At 37.5% G+C, this 23923-nt stretch overlaps 1 protein-coding gene and 1 non-coding gene across 10 annotated transcripts in view; both read left to right on the top strand.

Annotated features, from left to right (window-relative positions):
- LOC108400702 (histone H2A type 1-H) overlaps window positions 1-23923 on the top strand; it is a 113061-nt gene that overhangs the window by 35017 nt on the left and 54121 nt on the right. The window contains exon 2 of one of the 9 annotated variants that reach the window (XM_073224542.1): window positions 18095-18377. The exons of 7 other annotated variants lie outside the window; for them this stretch is intronic. The gene's annotated coding sequence lies outside the window, so the exon portion shown is untranslated. Of the gene's footprint in view, window positions 1-13124; window positions 13144-18094; window positions 18378-23923 lie in introns of those variants that run through there. One more of the 9 variants, XM_073224540.1, reaches the window with a different exon arrangement.
- On the top strand, window positions 21439-21521 carry TRNAS-UGA (transfer RNA serine (anticodon UGA)). Its single transcript has one exon. It is a non-coding gene; the product is annotated as a tRNA-Ser (tRNA).

Here is a 23923-nt window from a genome sequence, read left to right as displayed (position 1 = left end):
ATCCCTCCAAGTGGTAAAGATACCTCAAGACAAATGCTGGGCATAAAAGCCACAGGGCATAAATATGCAAAGAAGTGAAAAGGTAACCTTTTCAAACAATAAGGCTTCTCTCTCACTTACCAACTTTACATTTCCCTATATGGCCCCGGAAAATGACTGGTTAGCCAGAGATGGGTAAGATTCCTCAAGGGAGGAACAACCTAAGACAGGCACAGTCATGGGGGGGCCATCAGGTGAGAAATTGGGGTTCAACAGTGGTGAGGCTTAGAACCTCAGCCCCTCTGTTTTGGGAGAAATCTTCTGCATCCATGGATGTTTTAATGCCCTTGTCTAGCTTGAATTAACACTTAGTCTACAGGCGCACACCTGATCATCTACATTTGCTCTCTTACAACACTAAACTATTTTTTCTACCTTTATCTTGCATCTACCTACCACTTCAGCATCTTATTAAAAAGAAAAAAATAATAATAATAGAGGGTGAAATGTGGGATCCACATATAAATCAAGTTTAAAAATCAAACGAATATTCATATTTGACCTGATTGTTTATAGTTCATAATGCGTGATCAAAACCAAAAGTTTCTGTGATGACTGCCCTTGTACTGTTCACCATGTAAGAACTTATTCACTATGTAAGAATTTGTTCACCATGTAAGAACTTGTTCGTTATGCTTCAGAAGATTGGAGACTGATGAGAATTAGGCTTGGGGTGGATTAATGATTGTGCATTGAGCATTGACTCCGCTATACAGAATTTTATTGTTGTTAACAACCATTTTATCAATAAATATGAGAGACGCCCTCTCAAAAAAAATAAAAGTAAAAATAAAAAGATCATGTAAGATAGTATTCCTTACCATTGGCTGTGGGTAAAATTGTAACATTTCCAGAATATCTCACCTGGCATTCAGGCTTTTGCATATTCACAAGGATGGAGAGTTCATCTCCATGCCAGTGGGAAACTACCTGGGCAGCCGAGGGCGTGTCTGAACCTGAGAGTTTAAGGGGAGGAGCTTGCTTGCTTGCTTGTTCCAGAGCAGGGGAGAGAGATGGCACTGGACTGCAGTTTGTAAGCAATAAACGGGCTTTAAACTTTATTTCTCTCTTTGACTGATTTCGGTTTTTAGAGGTATTTTGCCCCAGGATTTCCTCTCCCCAGACTTACATTGGCACATTTCTTTAACTTGTATTATCAATCACCATATGAACTAGTAGTTGTCCTCATTTGCACTGTCTTTAGTAAAATTCAGTGGAAGGTGAATGGAAACCCCCCCCCTTTTTTTTTTACTATAGTACTTGCTCTCTGTAATCCCTTCTCTTTGTGCTTTACTGCAGCTCCTCCTGAGAGATGTCTCTGTCCATCTGTCAGGGATAAGGGCAGCCAGAGGTTTCTTCTCTCCTCTGAAGGCCTTCCTCTAGAATTTTGTTTACTTAGGTTCTTTTGTATCATCAAATCCTTGATGTCTCAGAAAATCTATTCTCAAGTTTATGGGTTTGGTTTAGTTAATAGGGACATACTCTTGCAACTTTCTACTACCTAACCAGATATGGAACTTAGTGCTATATATTTTTTAAATATTTCCATATTTCTGTGCCAAAACTGCTTTTATAGCTCCTTGAAACTATATTCTTTAAAATATATAGCAACAGCATAGGCCTCTTTCAATAAGGAAACCAACCATTTGAGGGCCTAATTTGTGCCAGGTGCTTTGGATGCTATTTCAGGTAAACATTACATCACATGAGATTTATCCAGTTGATATTAAGAGACAGCCATTATTGTCCTTATATTGAAGTTAGGAAAAGTGAGAAATAATATCTAGATGATGCTGTGTAAACATTCCAGAAGTCAAATGGCTGACCACCTGCAGGTGCATTGCCAGGCTTTACTTAGACTTTTGGGTGAGACTGCTAGGCACCCAGGGCAAAAGATTGTCACATGGAGATCAGGATACATATCAGAAAGCTACTTGTAATGTTGTTCACTGATTTGACAAGTATTCATTGAGCACCTACCATGAAACAGTCTAGTCTTCACCATATTAACCCAGGGCCATACATGGTTCCCCTGCCCCAACCTCCTAGAGCTTAAAATCCATGATTTCTAATTAGCTGTCTCACTATAGGCATGCTGTCTTGGCTGAGGGTTTCAGCCCTGGGCAAGTTCACTATGGATTCAATGAGACTGACAAGTGACAATGGAATGTTCTTGGGCTAAAAGGTTTTATACGCAGTTTTATTCTTATGATGGTAGATCAAGCGCTAGAACCACATATGCATCCAGCAGTCTGCAAGTCTTTAATCCACCTCCTTCTCTGCCTCTACCAGGAGCACTGGGTGGAGCTCTTTATATAGTGACTCAGTCACTAACAGCTCATTGCCTACAGGTGTGGAAGCAGTAGCCTAGCAGTAGGCCATTTAGATCATCAAGTAGTTTAGGGGCAGGATGAGGATCCTAGTGATAGGAACTTGCATTTTCCCCACACATGCCTTGTCCACATAAGCAGTAACTTCATTTTACCTTAAGGATCTTCTATGTTCTTCAGTTCTGACACTGATGTATTTTCTGTACAAATGATCAGGACAGATTAACAAGGAAAGTACTTAAACAATGTGCCATGGAAAACATCCATGCTGGAGCTTCATGGAACATCTGCTTAAGAATATCCTGTGTTAAACTCCTTCTCCTTTTCTTTCTGTAATTTTGAAGAGTAATATCACCAGCAATGTTGAAGATAGCTTGATAGGGTATATATTAAGTAGAAGTAAATGATGGACAAAAGTGAATTTTGTTACCAGCTAGGAAATTAGGATTTTGAAGTGAGGAGATGACAGTGGAGTATTTTATAGGAAAAGGTTAATGTGAAGTTTTGGTCCATGTACAAGATTGCATGAAAAATCATTCCCAGTAGGGCCTCAAAAGAGTACCTTAAATTCTATCCTGGGAACTGTAGGATGCAGAATTCTCCTTCTGTAACCAGTAATAAATTGTGGAGAACAGTGGAATTTGAATGCCTGCATCAAAACAAGCTGAATGGGATGTAGGATTTGACACTAAGTCTCACTAATTTGTCATATAAAAAGGTGATAGAAGTTCAGTAGTCTCCATGAATTACCATTCTACTTTTTGTGTTATTTCTTTGACTCTCTGATTTTCTCAACACCAGAACATTCACCAAACCTACAACAAGTTGGCATTCAACCAGTTTTTGAAAATGGATCAATGAATAGCTAATTTCTTCTTTCAATCTCAAGTAAGGAAGTAGAATATGTATTTAAATCAGTTTTGTGCAAGGTTTCTAGTGGACTTTTACATGTTTTCAGATGACCTAGTTTAAATTTCCACGATTTTAAGCATTAATTTCCATGAGAAAAAAAAATTAGAGAAGTGAAAAGGTCTGTTATAATTTATATAAACTGACTACTGTTGTTGGGATTATCTCCTGTGAACTAAATGCTCTGAAGCCTCAGGAGCCATTTTTAACAGAAATTGAAAGTGTCATGTTACTTCTCTCTTATCCAAAGCTCAGATAAAATTAGGTAATGGAATTTTGAACAATAGGTCAAAGAAATCTATCTGAAATGATTGCTTTTCTCTTGCTAATCCATGTTTTATTTCAGGAGGAGGGCTCTCAGCCATAGAGGGAAAAATCTTTTTCCTCTCCCACATAGTTATTTGTGTGAACATAAGTCTTAATTTCACTGGGATAAATGCCAAGGAGAGCAACTGCTCATCACATGATGGTTTCATGTTTAGTTTTTTAAAGAAAGTGCCAAACTGTTTCCAGTGGCTGTACTACATTCCCACCAGCAATTTATGAGTGTACTAGTTTGCTAAGGCTGCCATAAAGGTAATTTCTATTGTTCTATCTTCCAGTTCACTAATTCTTTCCTCTGTCCCCTCTATTCTGGTGTAGAACCCATACTCTGAGACGTTTATTTTGCTTATTGAATTTTTCCATTCTTACATTTTCATTTTGTTCTCCTTTATATATATATTTTTTAACTTTTTAAAATTTTGTTATCAATAATCTACAATTACATGAAGAACATTATATTTACTAGGCTCTCTCCTATACAAAGTACTCCCACAAACCCCATTACAGTCACTGTCCTTCAGCGTAGTAAGATACTGTAGAATCACTACTTGTCTTCTCTGTATTGCATAGCCCTCACCTTTCCCCCACACCCCACATTATACATGCTAATCATAATACCCCCCTTCTTCTTCCCACCCTTATCCCTCTCTACCTTCCCATTCTCCCCAGTCTCTTTCCCTTTGGTAAATGTTAGTACATTCTTGGGTTCTGTGATTCTGCTGCTGCTTTGTTCCTTCAGTTTTTCCTTTGTTCTTATACTCCACAGATGAGTGAAATCATTTGGTATTTGTCTTTCTCTGCTTGGCTTATTTCACTGAGCATAATACCCTCTAGCTCCATCCATGTTGTTGCAAATGGTGGGATTTGTTTTCTTCTTATGGCTGAATAATATTCCATTGTGTATATGTACCACATCTTCTTTATCCATTCATCTACAGATGGATACTTAGGTTGCATCCATTTCTTGGCTATTGTAAATAGTGCTACAATAAACATAGGGGTGCATCTGTCTTTTTCAAACTGGAGTACTGCATTCTTAGGGTAAATTCCTAGGAGTGGAATTCCTGGGTCAAATGTTAAGTCTACTTTGAGCATTTTGAGGAACCTCCATACTGCTTTCCACAATGGTTGAACTAATTTACATTCCCACCAGCAATGTAAGAGGGTTCCCCTTTCTCCACAATCTCACTGACATTTGTTGTTGTTTGTCTTTTGGTTGGTAGCCATCCTTACTGGTGTGAGGTGATATCTCATTGTGGTTTTAATTTGCATTTCTCTGATGACTAGCGATGTGGAGAATCTTTTTGTGTGTCTGTTGGGCATCTGAATTTATTCTTTGGGGAACTGTCTGTTCAGCTCCTCTGCCCATTTTTTAATTAGATTATTTGCTTTTTGTTTGTTGAGGTGCATGAGCTCTTTATATATTGTGGATGTCAGCCATTTATTGGATCTGTCATTTACGAATGTATTCTCCCATACTGTAGGGTACCTTTTTGTTCTATTGGTGGTGTCCTTTGCTATACAGAAGCTTTTCAGCTTGATATAGTCCCACTTGTTATTTTTGCTTTTGTTTTCCTTGCCCAGGGAGATATGTTCATGAAAAAGTTGCTAATGTTTATGTCCAAGAGATTTCTGCATATGTTTTTTTCTAAGAGTTTTATGGTTTCATGACTAACATTCAGGTCTTTGATCCATTCTGAATTTACTTTTGTGTGTGGGGTTAGACAGTGACCCAGTTTCATTCTCTTACATGTAGCTGTCCAGTTTTGCCAGCACCATCTGTTGAAGAGACTCTCATTTCCCCATTGGATGTCCATGGCTCCTATGTTTGGGTTAATGTCTAGAGTTTCTAATCTGTTCCACTGGTCTGTGGCTCTGTTCTTGTGCCAGTACCAAATTGTCTTGATTACTATGCTTTTTAGTAGAGCTTGAAGTTGGGGAGTGAGATCTCCCTCACTTTCTTCTTCTTTCTCAGGATTGCTTTGGCTATTCCGGGTCTTTGGTGTTTCCATATGAATTTTTGAACTATTTGTTCCAGTTCATTGAAGAATGTTGTTGGTAATTTGATAGGGATTGCATCAAATCTGTATATTGTTTTGGGCAGGATGGCCATTTTGACGAAATTAATTCTTCCTAGCCACGAGCATGGGATGAGTTTCCATTTGTTAGTGTCCTCTTTAATTTCTCTTAAGAGTGCCTTATAGTTTTCAGGGTATAGGTCTTTCACTTCTTTGGTTAGGTTTATTCCTAGGTATTTTATTCTTTTTGATGCAATTGTGAATGGAATTGTTTTCCTGATTTCTCTTTCTATTGGTTCATTGTTAGTGTATAGGAAAGCCACAGATTTCTGTGTGTTAATTTTGTATCCTGCAACTTTGCTGTATTCTGATATCAGTTCTAGTAGTTTTAGAGTGGAGTATTAGGGTTTCTTATTTACAATATCATGTCATCTGCTAATAGTGACAGTTTAACTTCTTCTTTACCAATCTGGATTCCTTGTATTTCTTTGTTTTGTCTAATTGCCATGGCTAGGACCTGCAGTACTATGTTAAGTAACAGTGGGGAGAGTGGGCATCCCTGTCTTGTTCCCGATCTCAGAGGAAAAGCTTTAAGCTTCTCGCTTTTCAGTATGGTGTTGGCTGTGGGTTTATCATATATGGCCTTTATTATGTTGAGGTACTTGTCCTCTATACCCATTTTGCTGAGAGCTTTTATCATGAATGGATGTTGAATTTTGTCGAATGCTTTTTCAGCATCTATGGAGATGATCATGTGATTTTTGTCTTTCTTTTTTTTTATGTGGTGGATGATGATGGATTTTTGAATGTTCCTCCATCCTTGCATCCCTGGGATGAATCCCACTTGGTCATAGTGTATGATCCTTTTGATATATTTTTGATTTAGGTTTGCTAATATTTTATTGAGCATTTTTGCATCTACATTTATCAGGGATATTGGTCTGTAATTTTCTTTTTTGGTGGGGTCTTTGCCTGGTTTTGGTATTAGGGTGATGTTGGCTTCATAGAATGAGTTTGGGAGTATTCCCTCCTCTTCTATTTTTTGGAAAACTTTAAGGAGAATGGGTATTATGTCTTGTCTGTATGTCTGATAAAATTCCGAGGTAAATTCATCTGGCCCAGGTGTTTTGTTCTTGGGTAGTTTTTTGATTACCATTTCAATTTCTTTGCTGGTAATTGGCTTGTTTAGATTTTGTGTTTCTTCCTTGGTTAGTCTTTAGTCCTGGAAGGTTGTATTATTCTTGGAAGTTATCCATTTCTTCTAGGTTTTCCAGCTTCTTAGCATATAGGTTTTTATAGTAGTCTCTAATAATTCTTTGTATTTCTGTTGGTTCCATCATGATGTTTCCTTTCTCATATCTGATTCTGTTGATGTGTGTTGATTCTCTTTTTCTCTTAATAAGTCTGGCTAGAGGCTTACCTATTTTCTTTATTTTCTTGAAGAACCAGCTTGGTTTCATTGATTTTTTTTCTATTGTTTTATTCTTCTCAATTTTATTTATTTCTTCTCTGATCTTTATTATGTCCCTCTTTCTGCTGAATTTAGGCCTCATTTGTTCTTCTTTTTCCAGTTTCAATAATTGTGATGTTAGACTATTCATTTGGGATTATTTATCCTTCAAGGGTGCCTGGATCGCTATATACTTTCCTCTTAAGACTGCTTTCGCTGTGTCCCACAGAAGTTGGGGCTTTGTGTTGTTGTTGTCATTTATTTCCATATATTGCTGAATCTCCATTTTAATTTGGTCGTTGATCCATTGACTATTTAGAAGCATGTTGTTAAGCATTTGTTTATGAGCCTTTTTGCTTTCTTTGTACAATTTATTTCTAGTTTTATAGCTTTGTGGTCTGAAAAGTTGGTTGGTAGAATTTCAATCTTTTTGAATTTACTGAGGCTCTTTTTGTGGCCTAGTGTGTGGCCTATTCTGGAGAAGGTTCCATGTGCACTTGAGAAGAATGTGTATCCTGTTGCTTATGGGTGGAGAGTTCTGTAGATGTCTATTAGGTCCATCTGTTCTAGTGTGTTGTTCAGTGCCTCTGTGTCTTTATTTTCTGTCTGATGGATCTGTCCTTTGGAGTGAATGGTGTGTTAAAGTCTCCTAAAATGAATACATTGCAGTCTATTTCCTCCTTTAGTTCTGTTAGTATTTGTTTCACATATGCTGGTGCTCCTGTGTTGGGTGCATATATATTTATAATGGTTATATCCTCTTGTTGGACTGAGCCCTTTATCATTATGTAATGTCTTTCTTTATCTCTTGTTACTTTCTTTGTTTTGAAGTCTATTTTGTCTGATACTAGTATTGCAACACCTGCTTTTTTCCCCTGTTGTTTGCATGAAATATCTTTTTCCATCCCTTGACTTTTAGTCTGTGCATGTCTTTGCATTTGAGGTGAGTCTCTTGTAAGCAGCATATAGATGGGTCTTGTTTTTTATCCATTCAGTGACTCTATGTCTTTTGATTGGTGCATTCAGTCCATTTACATTTAGGGTGATTATCAATAGATATGTACTTATTGGCATTGCAGGCTTTAGATTCGTGGTTAACAAAGGTTCCAGGTTACTTTCCTTACTTAGAGTCTAACTTAACTCACTTAGTATGCTGTTACAAACACAATCTAAAGGTTCTTTTCTATTTCTCCTCCTTTTTCTTCTTCCTTCATTCTTTATAGTTTTGGTATCAAATTCTGTACTTTTTGTCTGTCCCTTGATTGACTTTGGGGATAGTCAATTTAATTTTGCATTTGCCTTGCAATCAGCTGCTCCACCCTCCCTACCGTGGTTTTACTACCTCTGGTGACAGCTATCCAATCCTAAGAACCCTTCTATCTATAGCAGTCCTTCCAAAATAGACTGCAGAGATGGTTTGTGGGAGGTAAACTCTCTCAGCTTTTGCTTATCTGGAAATTGTTTATCCCTCCTTCAAATTGAAATGATAATCTTGCTGGATAAATTAATCTTGGTTCCATGCCCTTCTGCTTCATGGCATTAAATACATTATGCCACTCCCTTCTGGCCTGTAAGGTTTCTGCTGAGAAGTCTGATGTTAGCCTGATGGGCTTTCCTTTGTATGTGATCTTATTTTGTGGTGGAGTCTTTAGGGTTTTCTATATATAGTATCATGTCATCTGCAAATAGTGAGACTTACTTCTTCCTTGCCAATTTGGATGCCTTTTTCTTGTGTGATTGCCATTCCTGGGACTTGCAATACTATGTTGAATAAAAATGATGAGATTGGGTATCCTTATCTTATTCTTAATCTTAGAGAAAAATTTTTCAGCTTTTCAACATTAAGTATAATGTTGGCTCTGGGTTTGTTGTATATGGCCTTTATTATATTGAGGTATGTTCCCTCTGAACCCACTTTGTTGAGGGTTTTTAGGATGAGTGGATGTTGAATATTATGAAATGCTTTTTCCACATCTATTGAGATGATCATATGGTTTTTATCCTTCCTTTTGTTAGTGTGATCTATCACATTGATAGATTTGTGGATTTCATACCATCTTTGCATCTCTGTAATAAATCCCACTTGGTTGTGATGGATGATTCTTTTGAAGTATTTTTGAATTCAGTTTGCTAATATTTCATGGAGGATTCATGTATCTATGTTCATTATGGATATTAGGCTGTAGTTTTCTTTTTTGTAGTGTCTCTGGTTTTGGTATAAGAGTTGATACTGGCCTCACAGTTTGGAAGTATTCCCTCCTCTTCTCTTTTCTGGAATACTTTAAGAAGGATAGGTATTAGCTCATCTTTGAATGTCTGGTAGAATTCACCAGTGAAGTTATATTGTCATGGAATTTTGTTTGTTTGGAATTTTTTGATCACCAGTTCAATTTCATTACTAGTAATTGGTCTCTTCAGAGTTTCTGTCTCTTGGTGGTTCAGTCTTGGAAGACTATGTTTCTAGGAATTTATTCATTTCTGCTGAGTTGTCCAATTTATTGCCATATCATTTTTCATAGAATTCTTTTATAACTTTTTGAATTTCTGTTTTGTCAGTTGTAACTTCTCCTTTTTTGTTTACAATTTTATTTGTGTCTTCTCTATGCTTTTTTGGTAAGTCTGGATAAGGATTTGTCTATTTTATTTATCTTCTCAAAAAAACAGCTCTTGATTTTATTGATTTTTTTTTCTATTGTTTTCTTGATTTCTGTTTTATTTATTTCCACTCTGATCTTTATTATTTCCCTCCTTCCACTAATTTTGGGCTTTGTTTGTTCTTTTTTTAGTTTTTTTAGTTTCATGGTTATATTGTTCTTGTTTCTTCAGGTAAGCTGTATTGCTATAAACTTCTCTCTTAGAACTGCTTTTGCTGCATCCCACATATGTGAACCACTGTGTTTCCATTTTCATTTCTCTCCAGGTATTGTTTGATTTCCTCTTTGATCTGTTCCTCAGCTCATTAATTATTTAGGAGCATATTGTTTAGCCTTCACTGTTTGTTTTTTCCAGTACTTTTTCTTCTATCTGATTTCTAGTTTCATACCACTGTGGTCTGAGAAGGTGCTTGATACAATTTCAGTCTTCTTAAATTTGTTGAAACATGTTTAATGTTCTAATATGTGATCGGTTTTGGAGAACACTCCATGTACACTTGAGAAAAATGTGTATTCTCTTGCTTTTGGGTAGAATGTTCTGTATATATATGCTAAGCCCATCTGGTCTAATATGTCATTTAAGGCCTCTATTTCCTTTTTTATTTTCTGTCTGAATGATCTATCCATTAATGTACGGGAGTATTAAAGCCCCTTATTGTTATTGTGTTGCTGTCAATTTCTCCCATTAGGTTTGTTAGTATTTGATTTATATATTTCGGTGCTCCTATTTTGGGTGCACAGCTGTTTACAATTGTTATATGTTGGACTGACCCCTTTATCATTATGTAATGTCCTTCTTTGTCTCTTGTTATTTTGTTTTGAAGCCCATTTTCTCTCATATAAGTATTGCAGCTTTCTTTTCATCCCTATTTGCATGGTATATCTTTTTCCATCCTTCTAGTTTTGGTCTGTGTGTGTTTTCACGTCTGAATTGAGTCTCTTGTAGGCAGCAATTAGATGAGTCTTGTTTTTTTATTCATTCAGTCACCCTATATTTTTTGATTGGAGCATGTAGGCCATTTACATTTAAAATGTTTCTTGGTTGGTTTTGTTGTTCTTCTCTGATCCTTTCTTCAACTCTTGCTCTCTCTTCTTTGGTGTCTTATGACTTTCATTAGTGTTATGCTTGGGTTCTCCATTATTTCTTTTTTGTGTATCTATTGTAAATTTCTAGCTTGCAGTTACTATGGGGTTCTTATATAACATCCTATGAATATACAATCTATAATAAGTTGATGGTCAGTTAAGTATGAACTAATTCTAAGAGTGCAAAATCCAGCAATTTAAATATAAATCCCATCCAAAAACACTTTCACAAAAACAATCAGAATAATGTTTGACCAAATATCTGAGTACCATGGCTCCATCCATGTTGACACATAAAATTAACTATCACAAACAGTAAACATATTGATCTTACCAAACAATTTCTGAACAAGGCCAAGACATTCAAAGATGTATATCTTTACTGAAGTGTTTCTTCCTGACTAAAATACTTTTCTCTCCTTGTCTGTTTCCTAAAAAACATTTCTCATCCTCTAGGTCCTATTAAAGGTCACCATTATCAGAATGGCCTACATCACTTGTAATCTCTTGCCCAAATAAAAATTAGACTTTGCTCATCGATCTGCATATTTATCTGACAGCACAAATGTAAATTTTAGAAAATTCAGACAGCAAATTTCTTACCAAAGAAAAAGTAAAGATGATATGCTAAATGTCCTGTACATCTTCTATATAATATTGCTAAAAAGAGATATGGTTTATTCACCTAAATAAACCTTATTCAGGTTTTATGAATGCTTATTAGAGTTTTTATAATTAAAAATTTTGGTCACCTTTCAGTTTCCTCAAAATGTACAGATTTTGACTGTATAGAAATAGAAGATTATGGCCTCTTTAAGTATGTGCCTGCAGGATTTCTACATCTATAGAAAATATATGAAAATATTGGCCTTCCATAAAAATCATAAAATCATATTTTCAAATTTTGAGACAAGCAGAATGCTCTTCTTTAACTTAGAAATAAGTTGAGGATGAGAATGTAGAAAAGGTTTTGAGTAAAAAGAAATGTATAAGATCCTTTTCCAATACTGTTTGATGATCTTTGAAGAGGGCACAGGAGACTTGAAAAGGATGAACTGACAACACTAGAGTTATCCAATGTTGTGTGTAAGTTGCCACAAAAATTCATACACTGAAAAGAATGACTCAATTTTTTCAAATAAAACTCCAGAACGTAAAAAAAAAATAGCCAAAATGGGCAGTCAGGAGTTAAACAAGACTTATTCATTTCTCTACCAAAACTGTAACTTAATTGGAATCCAACTTTTATTTCACTAGTTCAAATTACCTCTGTGCTTTAAAACTATATTCCCCAAGAGAGAGATCTGAGTACAATAGTATCCCATGTGTCATGCAATATTTTTAAATGATGGGCATTTTTAACATGGATATGATTTGATGAACATATAGATGCAAAGGATCTGATTGACAAACAGCAGGTCTATCCAAACAAGATGTAAAGTAGATGCACATTTTTAGAGAGCTAGAAAGTAATTCTCACTAGTCTAAGAACCTATATTTGCTATTATGTAAAATCCTGAAGATTTAATGCTCAAACCTTTTTGTTGAGAGGATATTTAGCTTGATTTCATCACACAGAACTGACACCAAGAATAGTGTGATATGGTGTGATGTATTTGGTTTTAACACTACATTAAAGGAAAGAAGAACATCCTAAAGCCTGCAGGCAGTTCAGAGAAATATTATTGGAAAAAGAAACACAAAGTAAAAATACTGTATCATGGTACATAAAAAAGTCATGTTACTTATTAAATATAGGTAATCTGTTTAATTTGGCCCATTATCTTTGTTATCCTTTTTTTAAAATGTAACATATATGCATGTTATGAATACACAATAATGTAGGCTACAAATTTTAAATAACCACCAAAAGTTTAAAAGCTTCTGTACCAGAAGAGCAAAATGCTATGAAATATGAAATATTGTTACATTTTTCTCACACATTTGTCCTATTAATTACTAATTTCCATTTTTTTAACTAGTCCTGGTGTCTTGATTAAATAGCAGCATTTATGTAACAGAATAGCAAATACAATACTGTAATTTCAAATAAACACCTGCTTTTCATATTTCTATGTTAAAAATAATAATACATATGTGTATAATTATTCATCTTATATGATATGCTTATGTTAGTTAGTTTGGGCCTAATAGGGCCATGTCCTGGGTCAGCTGTCCAAAAAGCTGGTCATTCTAGAATACTTAACTCCAGAGTGTTGAAAATTAGACAATACAAGAGCTGTAAGAGATCTAAGTAGAACCAGCTTGCGCCATTCTAACGCCAAGAAGGCTCCGTCACCCTTCTCTCACCCAGGACAGTCTTCACTTGCTGGGCACTGATTCATCGAGCTGAGCTGGACACCGAGTCCTGGAAATGTCCGGGCAAAGTTTATTTCAAGGACCCAGTTCGGGACTCCAGCAGGTTCTCCACGCACGCCCACCCGCTTGTTTGCAGCTCCCGCACCTGGAGGTGTTGTGCGGGTAAGCAGAGCGCGCGCGCTGCAGCCAGCAGGTAGATCCAGCTCAGCACCACCCAGCCGCGGCTCGCCTGCAGCACAGAGCCTCAGGGAAACCCCCGCCACCCACAGCCCGGACAACGTTCTGGGCGGGTCCAGCCTGGGAGCCTCCGGGAAAGGGCGCGTATCAAAGAGCCGGGGCTTTGCAGTACCTTTCCGCGCTCTGCAGCCCACTATAATATCCCCTTCTGCGACGTCAGTAGGTTTTAGTTGAAAATACTTACCTCGCAAGAAATAAAATAAGGGTGGTGGCTAAGGTCCTTGCCAGACACTGGGTAGCTGTTGCGTCTCGTCTTCAAGGTGAAGCCGTGTATTTCGCAGATACCCAGATTCCAAGCAGAGAAAACCATTTCGTGGCGCCGGCTTATCTCTTCTGGTACTTTCCCAAAGACCCTCACAGGCCAGTCAGGAACTCAGCAGAGGGAAGGCAGATGGGAGACGGGGAAAAGCTGTCTCCAAGCTGACACAGAAGCGTTGCAGTAGTGTAAGAATAGAAATAGGTTAGCATAAGCATAGCCATCTTAAAGGCCTAGAAGCCATTTTCTGAGTATGTGACTTAGAAAGAAAAACTGGAACTGGGTAAGGCCTTGAAAAACAAGTTAATCATGAACACCAGGTGGTGGGCAGCTGTGGCCTTTAGTCAGCTAACCTTGGTCAGCTAATCTTACATACCAAGCTTATAATGCAGAACCTCCCTGACAGTTGAGGAGTGGTCTTATCTTGCTCCTGCCAAACCCCAGGATGTATGTCTTGCAAGAATAATGTGCAGCTGTGGAAAATTACTATGAGTTAAGTGTTTTGAAAATGCTATATAAACCCTTGGCTTTGAGTGCTCGGGGTCCTTGTTGAGACCCGCTGCTTCGGGCTGACACTTGGACCCCAGCTAGCTGGCTGAATAAAGACTTTGCTTGAATTTACATCTCTATGCCTGTGTAGTTTGTTCTCTGGAGAAGCTTCGGAAGCCCGGACCCTAACAGTAGTGTAGGTCTCTTAGGATAACTCCTGATTTCAAGTAAATAGGTGTGACGATTTGTGAGTTCTGTTACCTGCAAGTACAATCAAGGCAAAATTCCTGAAATAAAACTGAACGCAATCTTAGGAAAGCATGATCTCATCCGGCTTCAAACCGGGGACCTCTCGTGTATGAAACAAACATGGCAATCACTACACTACAGAAACTGTTCCGGATAATATGGTGCTCTTGCCTATATATACTTAAAACTTTACCAGTAGGGCCCAAGTTTATTTGCCACGAGCCTGTTCAGAAAATGCCCATTGTCCCGGTGCCTTCCTCTTTTCTACTATCTATGAAGAAAAAAAACCCCTCATAACCAAGCAAAGCCTTTCACGCAAGGCTCAGATTCTTACACAGATTCCAGGCATGGAAAGCTATCACAGCATCTTGGGGGATGTCTTTTTCTTTTCTCTGTATTTTTTTTTTGTGTGTGTGTGTGAGTGTGTGTGTGTGAATTAATGATACGCTTTTAAAATAAGAATTTGTGTAGTTTTACTGAGATGTAATTGATACACAGCACTGTATAAGTTTAAGGTGTACGACAATGATTTGACTTACATTTATTGTGAAATGATTACCACAACTGGAGAATTTCATTTCAAGACCTCCCCGTGTTTCTCTGTCCCTGCAATGCACCCTGATATTCATCTCTTGGTGACAGAAAATGACTCTTTGGGAACAAGAATTGAGCGGCCTGAGCTCAGGAGAGGGTCGGAAGCCCTTTCTCCCACAGTCTTGTCACTTCGTCTGCATACAATTGACCAGAAGTAGTCAATTGTATGCAGTTGTAAGCGTAGTGTAAGCAGGCTTCTGAGAAATATAGGGAAGCAGATGAAACATTTAGAGAACACCACCATCTCTGGCACAGAATACAAATGCACAAAGAATAGCCTTTGCCCTCAAGGAACTCAGAATCATTTATAAGTCTTTCTTACAGAATCATGATATCTTTGTTTTACTGTTCTATAGACCAAACTTATAGCTGGTGCAAACAAAAGTAAAGACAAGATATTGTCATCTCCTCCTGAGATCTCAGGCTCTTCTTTCAGAATTAAACTGGAAACTTGATGTTAAAGCAAATATATATGTATATATTTAAATATAAGATGTATATGTCAACCAAATTTGCAATATTTGACAACAAAATGTAACTGACAACAGTTGCTCTTGACAGACTCATACTGATAACAAGGCTTTCTAAATATATTGTTAAAAAAGGAACTGATTCAGGTAAAAGATAAATTCCTATCTTGGGAGATGAATAGGGATAGGATAGTAAAAAAGGAAGAGTAAACTGCATTTTACTCTAGTGATAAGTGGGTCTGCATTTTAGTTAGATATTTTGCTAAAAATTAAGAATATTGAAGAATAGAATGGATTTTTTTCTAGAATGAAATAAGTTAAAAGGTGGGAGATATCACCTCTTTCAACCACATTTATGGAAATTATCATACATTTCAACACCTAGTTTACAACTCCTGGTGTTAACTGGTAGAAGCAGCCCTTCTATCCCAGCCTGAGAAGGTTAGTGTCTCCTTGCATGAGGACTTTGCAATGGCCTCTCTGAGATAGTTGTCTTGCTAAGCTCTGCTGTACTCCTCAGGATCTATCACTACCACCTCTCCCCTTTCTTGAGACCCCAGATGGTCAAGCACAATGTATGGTCCATGATAAGGTGTGACATGCATCAAAAGAATTTAATGATTTTGCCAATTTATACTGATATAAACCTGGAAAATTTGAATGAGAATAGATCTTAAGGGTATAGGATCAAGATGGAAGGAATATAAAGTTGCATTACCTGAAATGCATTGATATGGTCTAATTAGGCAGTGATACCTGAGTTGATAATTTAATTCACGGGCTTGGGAACCTTGTTAGAAAGCTCTGTTCTCAGTCTGAGTCTTATCAAGAGCAACTGTTGCCAGTTACATTTTGTTGTCAAATATTGTCAATTTGGTTGGCATATATACCTTTTATTTTAAAAAATATATTTTGCTTTAATATCATGTTACCAGTTTAACTATGATAGAAGAGCATGAGATCCAAAAAAAACCTTGCTTTTATTTCAAAATATATGTGTGTACATAATGACCATTCTCATTTTTTTAAATATAAATAGCACTCCACTGTGTAGTAATGCCATAACTTATTCTGAATAATTTGGTTTTTTTCCAATCATGCTATTGCAACTAATGCTGCAGAGAATAAGCTCAAACATAATATATTCTCTGAGGTGTGCAAGTATATCTTGTACATTTGTGGAAATGCTGTATCAAAGGTTATATGCATTTGAAATATTGGTAAATCTTGTCAAATTGTCCTCCATTTATACTGGTATTTTTCCTTCTAAGGACTAAGATTATTGAAACAATCCCTTAAAATCTAATTCATTATAATTTATTAATTATAAAGTTATAATTAATAAATTATTAATACATGGACCCAAAGTTAGGGTTCAATTAAATGACAGTAAAATATCAATACTTCCTTGGTATACTGCAGAGCAGAATTTCTTAAGTCTTAAGAAACTTAAAATTCTAGAATGGATTTATCATGGGCTTCTCCACAGAAGCTAACTTTCCCCAAAATTGTAAGGAATAAATTCATAAGGGGAGCCCCAGAAGCCTTGAATTGCTCTCTGGTAACTTCCTTATAGGCCAGAAATTATAGTGGGACCTGCTACCATTGAACTGGAATCCCTAAACATAATGGAGATGATTGGATTACAGGGTGACAGAGAGCAAATGTTGACACTTAATTGCCAAAGACTAGATGGATGTTGTTATGGACTGGATTGTATCCCCTGAAAATTTATATGTTTAAGCCTTAACCCCTAATGTGAGTATTTGGAAATGAGGTCTTTAGGGAGGTAAATACAGTTACCTGTATTGGATTACAGGGTGACAGAGAGCAAATGTTGACACTTAATTGCCAAAGACTAGTGGATGTTGTTATGGACTGGATTGTATCCCCTGAAAATTTATATGTTTAAGCCCTAACCCCTAATGTGAGTATTTGGAAATAAGGTCTTTAGGGAGGTAAATACAGTTAAATGTGGTCGTAAGGGTATGGCTTCATCCAATTCTACTAGTATCCTTATAAGACCAGAAAGACACAACAGAAATCTTTCTTTCCATGTATGCACAGAGGAAAGGCCATGTGAGGATGCAGTAAGAGGTGGTCATCTACAAGCTATGAAGGGAGGTCTCACCAGAAATCAGCTCTGAGAGCACCTTGAACTTGATCTGTATGAGCTCCCAGACGCTAGCCGGTTTTGAACTGAAAGAAGTCCTATGTCCCTTGAGAAAGACCACTGGCACATTGCTAAAAATTAATACTGGTATTTTTCCTTCTAGCCTTTCCTAAAGAGACCTGCATCGATTACCAAAATGACTGTGCATTAGGGAAAAGGAAATAGATTTTTCAGGAATTATTAGACCATGGCCCTGAACTGGCATTAATGGCTAGAGATATAAAACATCACTGCTGTCCACCAGGCTAAGTAGTGTAGCCACACAGGCAGTCCCTTTTGGATAGGCCTCTCTCAGACTTCTCATTAATAAGTCAAGGAGAATTCCAAGTCCCTCAATAATGCCGCAGAATGTTGGAATTAGACTGAGTAGTTAGAGATTTAAGAAAATGGGGGTTTGCAAACCAAGGTAAAGCAAACTAAATAGACATAGGACTCTTAGTTTCCCATCGAGGCCACAGATAAACTCCTGACTCATGGATCCTTGAAATGTTTTGCAGGAACATTTTTGCAGATGAGCCACCTGCTGACCAAAAGCACTTAGACCCCAGACTGGGTGGAGCCAAAACATTGATGACTAAGATTATTGAAACAATCCCTTTTCACTTCGCCACTGACCAGTCAGATGAATGGGTATGAACTTCACACAACCACCAACCCTTTTCCATTATTTTGCCCTTCAAAACCCCTGCTTGTAAACCAAGGAGAGTTCAGGACTTTGATCGTTAGCCACCCATTCTCCTTGCATAGTGCCCTGAAATAAATTCCCCCTTTCTTTCACTACATCCCAGTGTCAGTGTTTGGCTTGCTGCATGTCAAGTGAGTGTACCCAGGCTTGTTTGGTTCAGTAACAGTAGGGACTTATGAATCAATAGTGTCTGACAATCAATGATGTTTTGTCTCTGCTCCATTTCATTGTGGGCACAGTGGGTCCTTGAACCAGTCCTGTGGTGATTTCCCCAGTTTCAGATAGAATCTTTTTTTCTGTGACTGACAGAGTAAAGGCTATTATGACAAAAAAGACCAAGTGAAGCCACTAGAAATCCCTCTATTAAAATAGCAAGCCAAAAGCAATATTGGTATTAGTGAAGGGACTGCAGAAATTAGTGCCAACATCAGAGACTTGAAAGATGCAGGGGCAGAGATTTCCACAATATCGCTATTCAATTCTCTTATTCAACTAAAGAAGACAAATTGATTATGGAGAATGACAGTGAGTTATTATAAAGACTATTGTAAAGTTATCGTTTTGTCAGGTGATTACTCCAATTGCATCAGCTATTCCAGATGTCATTTTATTAATAAAGTAAATTAACACATACCAGGGCACCTGGTATGCAGCTATTATTATTAGTGCTATTTTATCTATACTTAAGCATAAAGACCATGAAAAGCAGTGGGCTTTCAGCTGGTGAATTTGGCAGTATATACTCTACTTCAGGGGTATATCAACTCTCCAGTTAGTACACAAGACCTCTACCACCTTACCATATGCTCTAAAGTTGAAACCTGATTACTCTTTTAAATATGGACATTTTAGGCAGATGTATAGTATGGAAACTAATTATAAGGTAAATGAGTCTGTCTTGCCACAACTGGCTCAGTCCTGTGGGTCTCACTTGTGTCTCTATCCCAGTCTTACCCCACTTGGGCTGCTATGACAATGATACCACAAACTGGGTGGCTTAAATAACACATTTATTTCTCACAGTTTTGGAGGCTGGGAAGTCCAAGATCATAGCATGAGTAAATTCCAAGCCTGGTAAAAGTTTGTTTCCTGACTTCCTGGCTATTATTAGTCTTCTGCACATGGAGCAAATGGTGAATGAACTCTCTGGGGTCTCTTTCATAAGAGCCTAATCCCATTCATGAAAACCTAACACATCCCAAATTCCCCCTCCCTACCCCAATACCATCACATTAGGTATTAGATTTCAACATATCAATTTTGGGGGAACACATTAACTTTATAGAAACCCCTAAAACTTTCATTTCCTTTTCTGAACTCAAGCATAAATAGCCAAAGATAAATTGATATGGACCTCCTGTGCAAGGAGGCCAGTGGAGCAATGGGTCACAGGTCTGACGAGTCATGACTCCACACCTGGCTGTCTGCTTTCTTTTGTTTTTCTGAAATACATCTTTCTTACTACATTGTTCATGGAAGTGATGCTGTTACAAATTATTAAAGTACTTTGAAAGGAAATTATCCTGAGTTGATTTTTCACATGGGAAAATGTTACCCCACCATGGAGCTTTGGCTGTCAGTTGAGTCCAAGTCTGCAGAGCCATCAAAGGAGCCATCTTCTAAGATTTTTTATCTCCCACTTCTTCCTGAAGTTGAGAAAGAATGATGACTGAGAAAAACTCGAACAAATTTTAAAATCAAAGAAGCTTTAAAGGAAATGATAATAATTGACCAATACTTTCTCCAACTTCTTTCCCTTTGGATAGCACCCACACTCATTTGGACTTTTGTAGCAGGAGCCACTCCTGGAGGAAAGAGAAGGAACATCTGGAGGATGTTGATGTGTAGAAGAAGGGTTCATGGTGGCATGGAGAGGCTGAGAAACTGTTTAGAACTGAAAAGAATCTACAACTAAAGTTAAACTCCCAGGGAGGAGAAAGGATTGGATGAGCAGTGACTTGTTTTTGGATAGCATCATTTTAAAAAAATGATCTTTCTCTGTTTTTTTGTTTTGTTTTCCTTCAGGACTCCTGATTTCCTTGGTAAGTAGAAGGACTAGGGGAAAAAAATCAAGATCTAGCTGAGAAAGAACCACAAACATATCAAAAGAGCCTTTTAATTCGTTAGTGGATTCCACAGTCTTCCTCTCAAGATTGTTTAAATCTCCAAAGTGTTCCATCAGAGGCACTGGAAATTAAACCAATGAAACCAACACATGGCTCATCTTCAGCCGGTTCTTGAGCTTTTATGTAAATCTTTTAATAGGTAACATCCAAAGTCTAAAATGACATGCATTACCTTCTCCCTCCTGCTTATCCCAAGCAATTCCTTCTCCTTAGTCTCCAGCCCCTCAACTGGTTACGGTTGTCATGAGTTTACTGATTATCCTGGAGAGATTTTTTGAAACATGCATATGTAATCTAAAATAATATCTCTCTGTTTTATACAGATGGATATGAACCTTGCTTTTATTTCAAAATATGTGTGTGTAAATAATGACCATCCTTGTTTTTTAAAATATACATAGCACTCCACTGTGTAGTAATGCCATAACTTATCTAGTTAAATAATTCTGAATAATTTGGTTTTTTCCAATCATGCTATTATAACTAATGCTGCAGAGAATAAGCTCTAACACAATATATTCTCTGAGGTGTGCAAGTATATCTTGTACATTTGTGGAAATGCTGTATCGAAGGTTATATGCATTTGAAATATTGGTAGATCCTGTCAAATTGTTCTCCATAGCAGCAAAACATAGTATTTGTCTATGGAGAGAGAGCACAGTTGAGTAGGATACTGGGCACACTCAATACAATCCCTTACTTCATTGCCTGCCAACTGACGATGCAATCCATGTAGACTATAGAAAATTCCTGAAAATCAAGGATTCTTGTGATGCTGGAGTATTGCTTTCTCTCAAAGAGGTGATATTTCACAGCCTGGGGCCTGTAAAGATGGGGTCAAGCTGGATGAGGCTGAGAAGGGGCTGAGTGAAGAAATCTGATGGAGGGGTTTGGGGAGCGAGCTCCTTGCGTATACTGCTTAAAATAAACATACCAAATAAACAGGAGCGACCAACTTTGATACAAAACACTATAAATCGGAGTCTTTTGTGGCTGTGGTGTTTCATTTATGAGGGGTGTGCTGGGTGAGGCTGTGATGGCTGAGTGGTTAAGGAGTTGGACTTGAAATCCAATGGGAGCTCCCCATGCAGGTTCATAATCCTGCTCTCAGCGTTTCGCACTGTTGTGATCTCGTAAAACTTTGAATCCTTCAGAAAATGCCGTGGTTTTTCCACCACGACACCCATCTTTTCCCTCACGACCACTTTGTGTGTTTTGTCTCACATCATCTCCAAGCTGGGCATTTGTGAGTCAGACCATGAGCATGCGGTGCTTCCTTCCGTCCTACCATCTACAGCTTCCCTGCAGTCCACGCAAAGCTCGAGACTTTGCGTTCAGAATAGCTGTTTGCTTTGCATTGAAATAGTTAAATCTGAAAGCAGCAGCTTCGGACCTCAATGGTAAAGCAAAACAGGAAATTTTGTTTTCCAAAGTTTGGGATAACAGTGTCCGTGCTCATAGTAGAAATGTGGGTGGCTTCCTTAAAGACTTCTGTGGTATTAAAAAAAAAAAAGAGCAAGCACACAAGAAACAGACTAATGGGAAGATCTAGGACTGTAAATATCGTTTGTATATGGGTGCCAAGCGCTTTTTGAAACATTGTAGAGAAATTACGAAGTTAAGACAAAGAGAAGATAACACTTGGCAAAGGCAGTTTAGTGAGTCCTGATGAAGACGATGTGCAGCCCGGCTGCACTTGGAACGAAACTCTTCTTGTTTCTCGCCCTTATTAAAGGACAGGACCACCTTCACTTATAAATACTTTTGTATTTCTACGTGTTTATTTCGTCTACACTGAGCCCTTAAGTATAGCTAGCCAATTTATGTAATGATTATTGGTATTCTTTAATTTTATAATTGTATTAACCATGGGAATTTGGTTCTTAAAATGTTTAGTTTTACTGAAATTCTTGCCTCCATTTGGCCTAATTTGTGAGGTGAGTGTTTCTGAATCTCTTTTCTGCTGTATAGAGTCTGAAATTATTTCCTCCATAATGAATTATGGCTCTTTGGACAGTGAGATGGAAAACATGATTGAATACTGCAATAATGTATTTTATTCTTTCTTTTTCATTATGTCAAAATTTAAAATTATGTGTATCACTAATTATTAACCCACACACAGCATCAGAATCTAAGTATATAAGAAAAATATAATTGCTTGGTGAACAGATGAATGGACTGCATTAATTTCAAAAAGGCGAACGACAGTCCTATCACGTACATGGTGCTTCAAAGCAGAAAATTATTTCATAAAATAAATAATTTAGGCTAATGCGTCTTATACAAATTGACCACAAAGACAATTAGTCAGTTTTTCAGAATCCACAGGTTTTAGTCATTCAATTCATTTCTGTTTAAAATGCATTACCAATCAACCATTTTCCTCAATGATTTAATGAGTAATACATATAAACCCCAACCTTGCAGTCGTGAGGGGACAGTGGTGCAGTAGATAATGTGTCTGACTACGGATCAGAAGATTCTAGGTTCCACTCCTGGCTGGCTTGGCTTACCCACTTTTAGAAAAGTATCCATCCTTCTTTGTACAGGCGTTTCAAATTGATAAACTAAAACAAATTATTCGAGTCCTTCGAAAGATTAATTCATCTGACCTGACTCTTCAACCTGCAAGGTACTTCCGGACAGCACAGTGTGGGCAGTCCAAGTAAATCTGGTTACTCAAAATGTCTCTTCAAAAATTTCATCCTTTTTATCTCCATTCTTTCACTAATGCTAAGAAAGGGAGTTGTTTGAAAGAGAACTTTGTAAAGACAACTTTAAAAATCAAAACAAGAATTATTTTTCGACCATAAACAATAATGAAGTTCTGATACGAGTTACAAGTCAAAGAAGCCAGATGCACAAGGCAGCATACTGCATGATTCCATTTACATGAAATATCCAGAATAGGCAAATCCATAGAAGTAGTATTAGTAGTTGCCAGGAGCTGGGGAAGGGTACAGAGTTTATTTGGGGATGATAACAATGTTTTGAAATTAGATAATGGTGAATGATTGCATGAGTCTGTGAATATACTAAAAACCACTGAATTGTACATTTTTATGGTGTACAAAAATGTGAATTTATGGTGTACAAAAAAGGAAATACTAGGTTTAAAAAATAGAAGATGCATCAAAGAAAATGTAAATAAAAATTGACCAGTATTTTCTTTATTAATTTTTCCTCCACTGGGCAGGGCTCTCACTCTTCTGGTTCTCCTTCACACTTTTCTTTCCTGAGCATGAAGGAAAGAGAAGGGAGTCAACTGGAGAAATAATTTTTAAAAAAAAATGGGTGACAGTGGACCATGGAAATCACCGCGTCTTCCGTAGGCTATCAGATCTGCGATCTCAGCAAAGATTAGCCTTGACGTCCGCCAAAGTGATTCAGCCTCTATCTCCCCATCCAGCTCGCGTGTCACCGGTGCGCGTCAATCTCAGAACAGCACCGAGACTCAGAAACTGTTTAGAGTTGTGAGGAATCCCGGGTAACAAACTTATCAGAAGAGGGAG

This window comes from Manis javanica, chromosome 16, assembly GCF_040802235.1.
Source record: "Manis javanica isolate MJ-LG chromosome 16, MJ_LKY, whole genome shotgun sequence".
In the NCBI taxonomy this organism is placed as follows: Eukaryota; Metazoa; Chordata; class Mammalia; order Pholidota; family Manidae; genus Manis; species Manis javanica.
Note: the sequence above shows the minus strand (reverse complement) of the source record. Positions and strands in the feature narration are given on the sequence as shown.